General features: G+C 44.6%; 1 long non-coding RNA gene and 1 other non-coding gene across 2 annotated transcripts in view; one reads left to right on the top strand and one right to left on the bottom strand.

The window, feature by feature from the left end:
• Positions 1-268: 268 nt before the first annotated feature.
• TRNAL-CAA (transfer RNA leucine (anticodon CAA)) lies at positions 269-341 on the bottom strand. Its single transcript has one exon. It is a non-coding gene; the product is annotated as a tRNA-Leu (tRNA).
• A 3,673-nt stretch (positions 342-4,014) lies between these two features.
• The window catches only part of LOC145520067 (uncharacterized), a 45,425-nt gene continuing 38,665 nt past the window's right edge, over positions 4,015-10,774 (top strand). The window contains exon 1 of the long non-coding RNA XR_014064197.1: positions 4,015-4,095. This is a non-coding gene — a long non-coding RNA (uncharacterized LOC145520067). The remainder of the gene's footprint in view (positions 4,096-10,774) is intronic.

Below are 10,774 nucleotides of genomic sequence, written 5' to 3'. Positions count from 1 at the left end.
TAAATGCCCTGGGGCCTCAGTTTTTTCATCTCTAAAATGGGATGACCATAATTACCACAGGGTTCTTTCAACAACAGAATTGAGTCAAGCATATAAGCACACGGAGTAGAGCTGGACACAGAGACGTTATGCAGTAAGTAAATGTCGTTCTTTTATTACTGTTTTACTGAACATGCGGCTGCTGTACCTCGTTGAGTTTTACTTTTTTCAAAAAAAAAAAAAAAACCTTTTATTTTTAGGCTGCACTATTCGGCATGTGGGATCTTAGTTCCCCAGCCGGGGATCAAACCCATGCCCCCTGCATTTTGAGTGCAGAGTCTTAACCACTGGACTACCAGGGAAGTCCCAAGTATTACTTTATGCAGTACCAGACATCAGGTTTACACATGAATTAGACAAAAGGGCATTAACATCTTAATATTCATCAATGTGTATAATGCTGCCCTCCCCAAAATACTCCGAGCAATAATATTGATGTATATGTATTCCTTACCCATTAATTCATTTGTGGGTACCAAGGAGAAACATTATCCCAACCCAGGTGCCATCATTTGTTTAAAGAAAGGAATTCCCTTATTTTAGAAAGAATACTTAGATAAATTGTTTAGGCCTCCTTTCAAGAAACATATCGGTGTTGAAAGCCAAGGATATAGGATTAAAACTTCTTAAGCTTATTTCCATAGGGTGAGTGTGATGAGTATAAAGTTTTTGAAAAAATCTGCTTTAATGAAGGATCTAAATTGGGATTTGCCAGATACCAATAGATGGGTACTCTTTAAAGCAGGGGTTCTTGTCCATGTTTAGAATCATATGGACCATATGATGAAAGTGCAGTTGTATCAGTTACCTCAACATCCCAAAGACAAGCCTTGTTCTTTCATGGCATGCAACATCCTCTCTGGTGCACCCAGCCCTCCTATGATTCCTGTATTATTGGAAATGCCTAAAACTGAGAGCAAACTAGCTTACACAAAAAGATTTATTGGCCAAAGTAGCTGAAAGTTCCAGGAATCTTTTAGCTAATAATGCCATCAGATATCATATATGAATGTATGTATATATCCCTCTCTTTTTCTCCCCAGGATTCTTTGTAAATCTATTATATCCACTTATTACATTGTGTTGTATTTTGTTTACATGTCTGACGCCCTCCCCACATCCCTTCCAAGAAAGTGAGCTTCCTGAGTTCAGAAAAACTTGTCATCTCTTCCTTAGAGTCCCCAGGACCCAACACAGAGCTTGGCCCCTTCATGGGAACTCAGTAATTATGGAGTTGATAAATAAGTAAAAGAAGATGTCTAAGAGAAGACAGGGCCAGAATGAAGAAGTAAATTTTATTTCTCATTCCCTTGAAAGATTAGGCATCAAATAACATGGAGTAGATTGACCCAGAGGGCTTCCCAGGTGGCGCAGTGCTGGGAAATCCCCTGCCAGTGCAGGAGAGGAGAGAGACTCGTGTTCTGTCTCTGGGTCAGGAAGATCCCCTGGAGAAGGAAGTGGCAACCCACTCCAGTATTCTTGCCTGGGACATCCCATGGACAGAGGAGCCTGGTGGGCCATGGGGGTCACACAAATTTGGACACAACTGAGCGACTGAGCACACATACTGACCCAGAACCTTTCAGAATAGGCCAGAAGTCGTTGGATTCTAATTCTTCCCCGAATGCCCTGTAACAAGTGCAGCTGAACACCTGGGAACGGGAAACCTGCCACTGCATCATCCGTTTGATTTCAAGATAAGAAACCCCGGACAGATTCCCTCGCCTGCAATTATCCAGGCAGAGCACAGACAAGTTAATATCAACACTCCCCTCGATGCCTACACCATCCCCAGAACCCAGAGCAAGGTGTTCTTCCCTCTAATCCTCTGTGGCAGGACAGATGGCACTTACAACCCAGTCGAGCACCTGGGAAATGTTTTTCACGCTACCAATTAAGACGCATTTCCTCCTCTGTGTCCATCATTTGTACCTGTAGGAGCTTCGCCGGGAGCGTATTCCATCCAGTTGCTCCCTTTGTCCATTGGGGTATTTTGCTACAGATTCAAAAAGTGCTGCAAAGGAAGAAAGCGAGAGTTACATCTGAGCTATAAGCTTCCTGGTATACTCATGGAGGCCCCAGCAAATTTTAATTTTTTTTCAGGCAACTGACAATGACTATGAACCTACTATGTACTGGTAGACATCAGAGGAAAATAAAAGGTTTAATTATTCTACCCTTGAGGAACTTATAGTCCAATGGGATAGATTAGTAAACAGCTAATTAAAATTCATTGTGAAAATGCTTTAAGTAGATATGCTTTGAGTTACTGATGAGCACAGAGAAGGAAAAGGCTCACTAATTTGGAGGAAGGGCCAAAATATAGCCCTTGTCATAGAGAGGGCATGGGTGTTAGCCCGTATTTATATAAATGTAGTAATTCACATTTTTATAATATGATATGGTTTTCAAAGCATTTTCACATATTTATTTCATTTTACTCCCCTTCTTCCTTTATGTAGAAATTACTCTTCTCTGTTTTCAGCTTGGGCTTCCCTGGTGGCTCAGTGGTAAAGAATCTATCTGCCATCGCAGGGGACTCAGGTTCAATCCCTGGGTCAGGAAGATGCTCTGGAGAAGGAAATGGCAACTCACTCCAGTATTCTTGCCAGGAAAGTTCCATGGACAAAGGAGCCTGGTGGGCTACAGTCCATGGGATCACAAAAGACATGACTTATCCACTAAACAACATTTTCAGTTTAAGCAATTATGGTTTGGAGAGGCTAAGAGATTTGTTCAAAGTGACTGAAAAATGAAAGAGCAGAACTCAAAATTAGTGTTTTTGATTTAAGAGTTTATTTGGAACATACTCTGAGTTGCACAGGGTTCTTAACTTGGAGCAAAAGTTATAAAATAAAAAGAGACAAAAAATACCCCCACCCCCATCCCTCTGACACCAGGCTGCAGCCAGCAGGCACAGCACTGGTCTGGTGGAGGCACCAGTGCAGCCTTCCCTAGGCATTGGGTACCATGGTTCATATACCTGAAACCACCTGTAGCTTGTGGGGTGTCTTGGACTGCTGCCCCAGATGCTTCTAGACACTCAGTGTTGTCCTGCCTATTGGTGGGTGGATTCTTGGTGATGCCTGCTTCTTGGGTCCTTAACTTCTGGTGGAGTCTGAAGTTAGTGTACACACGGACAGAGTCTCCATTAGGTCCTGTAAATGCCAGGAAGGGCCAGGAGGCAAGTGCCTGGCAGTTTCAGTCTCTTTTGTGGGAGTTGGACTCAAGTTTGTAAGTTTGGCAACTCCCAAGTATGAGAAGGAGGTTTAGAAGCCAACCCTTAGTAACACTTTATAGTCCCTTCACCATTACCTCTCAGTAGGGCTGGTTTCCTTCTTTAAAAATTATTTTTATTCTGTCTGGCTCAGTTTTTAGCTCCCTGAAGCCCTTTTGAACCCAGCATGAACAAGCAAAACCGCTCCTAACTGCCTCCTTCACCGGGCGGCGTGACCACGGGTTCACCATCACAATCATGCCAGGAACAGCTCATTTAATTATTGATCAAACCCATTCATTTAGGTGTGTGGTTAAACCCTCTTCCCTGGACCACTGACCAAGCCAGCTCTCAAGTTGAATCACTAAGAGCCAGTGACTTTCACTTCTGACCACTGATTGGGAAACAAGGGCAAAGGGTCCTTACTAATCTGTGAAATGCAGAATGTCTTCCTCTGCTAGCAGGAAGCAGAGCTGGTGTCTCCACAAGAGAGGCCACATGGGGAGCCACACCTGGGATCAGGGCTGTGGTTATTTTTGATCAGTGATGATTCCAAAGTGTGGGCTCCGGAACCAAAGCAGCAGCACCTGGCAACTTGCTATATGTGGAAATTCTCGAGCTCCACCCTGGGTGCTGATTGAGAAATTCTGGAGGAGGAACGTGGCCATCTATTGCTTAACAAGCCTTCCAGGTGACTGTGAAGCATGGTAAGCCTTGAGAACCATGGCCGCCGACCCAGGAGCTGCTTCTGACATGGACAGAAAGCTTCGTGGACTCCACTATACTTCAGTTTTCCTCAGTAGACCTGAATGGAACCTGAAGGAACTTCCTTTAAAGCAGTGAGTAAGCCTTTCCCAGATCATCCTCCAGGAAAGTCTGCTCTTAAAAAAAAAATCAGCCTTCAAGTAATCTGGAATGGTGGGACACTTACTTCCACCAAGTAATTAGTGACTAACCCTTGCAGGATTTCATATCCGTTGTCTCATTCTGCCCACATGACAGCCCTGGAAGGGAAGTCATTTTCAAGGTTAGGAAATAGGCTCAGGAAAGTTGATTTAAATGCCCTAGGTCACATAGCTAGGAGGGGCTGAGCTGGTGGCCCCAAAGCTATGCCAGGGCTGTGGACACAACTGGGGACCATTTGGGAGAATTCTCCCACCACTGACATATGAGAGTCATATCACAGATACCTCAAGTAATCATCTCTCTCTAAGGAAATGTGTCTTTTTCAGTTGGTGAAATTCTCAATTATTCTTTCTTGAGGAGCCTGTCTTTATAAATACAATTTCATACAAATTTCCCATTATCTCTGTGGCTTTGTAACAAAAATGATCCACCAGATGAGGGTGTGAGCTAGGCAGACCATCCTAGGAAAGAAAGGCACCAAGTCTGAAAGGTAACCAAACTGCTACCAAACCCAGCTTTGTCAGGTTTAGACGCAAATAGAATCATTAATCTTCATGAGTCCTTGGGAAATGAAAGGCTATTTTTCAGATACTCCTAAGCCCCCTCTCTTTACTTTTATCCCAAAGTTTCTGATTCCATCTCATTTTTGCTCCTTTCCTAACCTAGCCTGGAGCCCATGAACTTTCAACTCCCTCATCCCATCCCCAACTCCAGACACCCACACCCACAACCACATACCTACCCACACGCCTTCTCTTCTCTCCCCTCCCTTCCTTCCTTTCCTCCTACCTGGGATAAATTCACTGCTTTTTTTCCCTGTGTTCCTGTTCCTGAACCCCTGATGGCTCCCAAATTAAAGTGCTTCACCATGTTCTGGGTTAGCTACATTTCACATCCATGCCTTCACCTGTCATAGGGCTTTCAATCCTCCAGGCCAAGGTTTCCACAGTCCTGTCTCCTTCTTCCTTTACTCTTTTCAAAAGCTTTGCGCTTTTCCTCTGGTCTCCACTATCTCTATATCCCACTCATCATCAACAGATGGTCTTGTATGCTAGGTCACAGAAAATAAACAGCCACTAGGCAGGCACTTCCTCCACTCCCTTCCCTGTTGCTTTCTAACTGATCTGCACCTTTACCCATTGTTGTGGACTGAATGTTTCTGTCTCCCCAAAAGTTGTATGTGGAGAAGCCCGAGCCCCCAGAGTCAGGGTATCTGGAGACAGGGCCTATAAACAGATGGTTGAGGAGATCGGAGATCGTAAAGGCAGGGCCCTGATCCGATAGGATTAGTGTCCTTATGAGAAGCAGCATCAGAGGGCATGCTCTCTGTCTGCATGCACACATTGAGGAAAGGCCTTGTGAGGACATAGTGAGAAGTCAACCCTCTGCAAGCCAGGAAGAAGGTTCTCACCAGTCTTTCACTAGTGCCTTCTTTCCCTAAAGTCGGAACGGTGTGGCTGGGCAGGAGCTCAGGGTCAGGGATGGGCTGGAAGTTGTTGGGTGATCCAGGAATTAGCACAGAGGGAGTAAGGAGAATTGAATAGGTAATAACAACCACAGAACTTAGCAACTTAAAACAGAAGTTGTTATATGTTATGTTGTTTCTCATACATCTTCAAAATGAACCGGGCTCAGCAGGACAGTTCTACTGGACTGACTGGAGGTCATTCATGTGGCCCTTCTCAGTTGGCAGGTCAGTAAGGGCTCAGCTCAGCTGGAATGCTGGGATGATTGGGCCTCCTCCCTTTCCATATAATCTCAGGCCTGCTCTCTTCATGCGTTTTCCATACAGACTTTTCAGCAGTGTTGGCAGTCTTCCAACATGGGGGCTCAGAGTTCCCAAGAGCATAAAGGTGGAAGCAGATAGGTCTTCTTAAGCCTTATGCCCTCAAACCACACAGCATCACTTCCTCTGCAGTCTGTTGGTTAATGTGTGTCAGAGGACCAGTCTGGATTCTAAGGGAGGGACTGAACAGATTGTGACTCACTGTGAGTCACCACTGTAACAGATTAAACATTTTGCATTCCTCAACCTACACAAAGGTAAGGACTTTCCAGTAGGACTGTCTGTATCAGCTTCTGGGACTCCTTTTTTTTAATGTTTGTTTTTATTTGGCTGTGCTGGGTTTTATTTGCAGCATGCAGGATCTTTAGTTGCAGCATGCAGGATCTAGTTCTTCCTGTGTTGGGAAAGCAGAGTCTTAGCCACTGGATCACCAGGGAAGTCCCTTTAAAAAAAAAAATATTGGAACTCTTTATTTTGATATAGCTTGAACATTTCTAAGTCCATCTTCTGAAGGATGTATCTACTGAGCTGTAAGAGAGCCCTACTCTTTTCTGTGCTACTCTTTTTCAGATGACTTCACATCTTTTTTGAGGAGAAAAGTTATTTCCAAGTCCTCAATAGAACATCATTTAGCTTTTAAGTAGTGCAATTATGATTTTAGGGAACTCTAACCTCAGTAGCTTCACCTCCCATGTCTGGATTTCAGAACCAGCACAGACTGGAGCTTCAACTGTTTTCAGTGGCATTTAAAAGGCTATGGGTATTCAGCAAATAAGCTAGCATAAGATTTTGAGTTAGCTCAAGTATTTTCCATATTCCACACACATCCACCTCCACATTTCTAATATACCATGGGAACTTTCTATCATTCCAACAGCAGCTAGGGCAGTCTAAGCTCATTGCCTCAAGGAAGGGAGGCTACAGTCATACAAAAAGAACAAAGGCATCAGTTCTCAATCTTGAGTTTCAAAGAGCCTTTTCAAAGTCCTGGCAGAGAAAACAGGTTGATAGAAAAGGTTTCTGAGTTTCAAAAACTTGGCTTTTCTTGTGCCAAGAGCCATATGCTATGATGTTTATAATAGATTTGGGGAGATTATGTGATGATATATAAAAAATAAAAAATATATAAAATAAATGTTAAAATATTTTTAAAAGTTAATGGTCTAGTTGTGTAGAGTCTATAGAGATTTCACGGGCTACATGTATGGAGACCACGGGGTTCTAGGAGAGGAAACGGAGTAACAGTATTTCTGAGAGGGGTGGAGTAATCTGAGTATTTCTGAGAGGGACCCCTAAACGTGGCTCAGCTCAGCAATATTCCTGGATCAGTTCTCTACAAGCAAACTCAGGTGAAGTTAGAGGTGCAAAATGCTGACACAGAATTAGCATCGAAGAAATAAAGGATAAGAAAGCAGCACTGGGCCAAGGGGGAAGTAAACTGGGATGCAAGCCTGATAGAGCCGTGGAGCAAGTATCACTCACCCCTGGACTCTGGGTTCGGTGAAATGGCTGAACCTTTACATCTCCACCTTAGTCTTCAGCACAAGATGCTCTGGGAAGGGTATGACCTTGAGAGAGGTGGCTGTTTGCATCTCCGAGGAGCTGACAGCTGGAGACCATCTGCTGACTCACTCACTCCCTGCAGCTGGGCTGCAAGTCCTTCCATGACAAGGGATCTGGGCTGCAGCGTGTCTGCACGTTTTCCACGCTAATCCTCTCCTCTCTGAGCTTAATCCCAGGCCAGGAGCTGATCAAATGCTTGGATAGTTTTGGAAACCCTGCAGTAAGGGCCTGGTCAGAACTCCCCAAACGCAAGCCCCGAGAGGCAGTGTGGGGACTGAAGTGGAAGTGGAATGACAGCGGGACACAGAGGGCTGAGATGGCCCCCGCTGCCATGGAGAACTGTCTGCAAGTTCCCTGCATCCCCAAGGATCCCCAGCGATGGCTGACCCTCTATTGAGGGTCAGACATGGGCTGCTTGGGTCCACTGACATCTGGCTTTTATGGTGGGTAGGGGACATCTCAGCTGAAAAAGACCATCAAACACAAAGTTCTTCTTAGTAGATTCCAGCCAGGACAGATGAGAGCTGTAAACCATATCCCACTCCCCCTTTTCTGTCTGGGGCCATGATTCTATAAAGTCCCTCCTATCATGCTCTGTCTATCAACTTAGATAAATCTCAGGTCATGAGCTGAAGGAAGGGGTAGGGAAAGTCCAAATTGACTGAGTTTAAACTAGAGGTGGCGTAGAAAACCCCTAAGTGATTGAGTGTATTTAGAATGAAATAGGTTTGAGTTCGAGGCTTCCCGGGTGGCTCAGTTGGTAAAGAATCTGCCTGCAGTGTAGGAGACTCAGGTTCGATCCCTGGGTTGGGAAGATCCCCTGGAGAAAGGAATGGCAAGTTCACTATGCTTGCCTGGAAAATTCCAAGGACAGAGGAGCCTGCCAGGCTACAGTCCATGGGGTCACAAGAGTCAGACACTTCAGTGACTAAACCACTACCATTAGACAACATGGGGATTCCAGATAGATACTAAGTTCAATTATAAGAAAATATTGTTAATTATATTTTTTATTCATTTGTGCCAAAGACTGAAAATTCGTGCTGGTATGTAGATATGAAAAGATCAAAGCAGGAATCATTGCTTCAGTCAATTGCAGAGATAGGAATGCAAGCCAATAATGAAAAGATCCAGGGTTGCTCTTGGCCAAGTGTGTGGTGCAACTGGGGATGCTGTCTCAGAACTAGATGCTCAGATACTGCTGGGACGGGCTGTTAGGAGATGATTTCTGAAAATCGACTTGGATACATGTACATATATAATCAAGACATTTAATTATTTGTGTTTTGCAATTCTACTTTTGGGTATCTGGCTTAAGGAAATAGCCAGCTATCATTCTGACTGCTGTACAAAGAAGAGAGAGAGCCAGGAAATGGGTTAGGAAATGGTCTTATGAAATTCCAGGCAACAGGGCTTCCCTGGTGGCTCAGTGGTAAAGAATCCACCTGCCAATGCAGGAGACACAGGTTTGATCCCTGGGCCAGGAAGATCTCACATGCCACGGAGCAGCAGAGCTCTTGCACCACAGCTATTGAGCCTGTGCTCTAAAGTCCAGGAACTGCAACTACTGAGCTCACGTGTCCTAGTGCCTGTGCTTCATAACAAGAGAAGTCACTGCCATGAGAAGCCCCCAAACATCCCAACTGGAGAAAAACCCACGCAGCAATGAAGACCCAGCACAGCCACAAATAAATAAAATTATTTTTTAAAATTCCAGGCAACAAATATTGGTTTCTTGCACTTGGGGTATGGCAGTAAAGATGGAGGATGTATAGGAAACCGGGATTTTTTTGGAGGTAAGGTTAAGACTTGCTGATGGATAACATGTGGGAAGGTTAGGGAATGATGTCTTCTAATTTTGGGTTTAGCAACTGGGTGACTAACAGTGGTGTTTATTGGGGAAGATCCGAGGGGGAAACAGTTCTGCGAGGAGAGGGTAGGAAGCAAGAGGTTTACTGTGGCCACACTGAGTTTCTGATGCTACTAAATACCCACAGGGCTTTATCCCTTGACATCTAGTCTGGAACTTGGTGGAGAGGAGGAGGCTGGAGATATTAATTGAGAATCATGTGCATAAAGACAACATTTAAAGTCCTGGGACTAGATGCAAGCATTTACTGAGTGAGTTACTGACTGTAGATAGAGTGAATCAAATGGGTGATAAGATTAAGTGTGTGAAAAGATTATTATAGATTTTTATTTTCTTCTTTATTGTTCTCTATACTTTCCAAGGTGTTTACAATGAAAATATGTTACTTTTATAATCAGAAAACAAGTCCTAATAAACCTGCTGCTGCCACTCAGAAACATAGCCACACCACCTCCCTGCTCCTTTTCTCAGAAAAAGTATTTCGCCCAGGTAGGGGCTTAAACACATTAATGTGTGTGTTTAATTGGGAATCTTAGAGACAGTGTTTGCATGAAAATCAACATCCTCATCTCTTCTGAGTGCAAATGAGCCACTCATACCCTGGCGCTCCCACCTAACTGCATCATGCTGCTGATTGAAACTGTGCCTAATTACGTGTCGCTGCTCGAGTTCTTGAGTGTGTAATAGCAGCGTTTATTTGCCAAGGTTGACAGTGATGACTATGTCATTTCCCTCTTCATGGTTTTTCTTTTTTAATTTTTAAAAAATATTTATTTGGCTGTGTGGGGTCTTAGTTGCGGCACGCGGGCTTAGTTGCTGCGAGGCATATAGGGTCTTAATTCCCCGACCAGGGATCAAACCTGAGTCTCCTGCATTGGAAGACAGATTCTTGACCACTGGACCACCAGGGAAGTCCCCTTTCTTTCCTTTCTTAAGCAAAGGAGTCACTCTGTCATGCTACTAACATCATGAGTTGACGGGGTTGTCTCTGGTCAGGGAGTGCTGGGGCAGAAGCCCAGACATCTCAGGATGTTTTGTCAGAAGCCTGGGGAGGTACGAGATCTTGGTTCCCCAACCAGGGATCAAACCCGTGCCCCCTGCAGCAGAAGAGTGGAGTCCTAACCGCTGGATGATCAGGGAAGTCCCAGAAGAGGAAGTTTCTGTGACTCACCTGGGATGACTTCCAGGCGGTGGTAAAGGGCCTGTTGACTTGAATCTTTATTCATTTAACTAGCATTCACTGTAGCCCTTCAGTGCTCCCGGCGCTACTCCGCGTACAGAGATACATATGACCTGGGTAGGCTCTCAAGCGGACTTCCCAGGTTGCTCTAGTGGTAAAGAACCCGCCTGCCAATGCAGGAGACCTAAGAGTCGAGGGTTCAATCCCTGGGTG

The sequence above is a fragment of the Giraffa tippelskirchi genome, chromosome 1, assembly GCF_054371585.1.
Source record: "Giraffa tippelskirchi isolate mGirTip1 chromosome 1, T2T-mGirTip1v1.2.pri, whole genome shotgun sequence".
Taxonomy (NCBI): Eukaryota; Metazoa; Chordata; class Mammalia; order Artiodactyla; family Giraffidae; genus Giraffa; species Giraffa tippelskirchi.
Note: the sequence above shows the minus strand (reverse complement) of the source record. Positions and strands in the feature narration are given on the sequence as shown.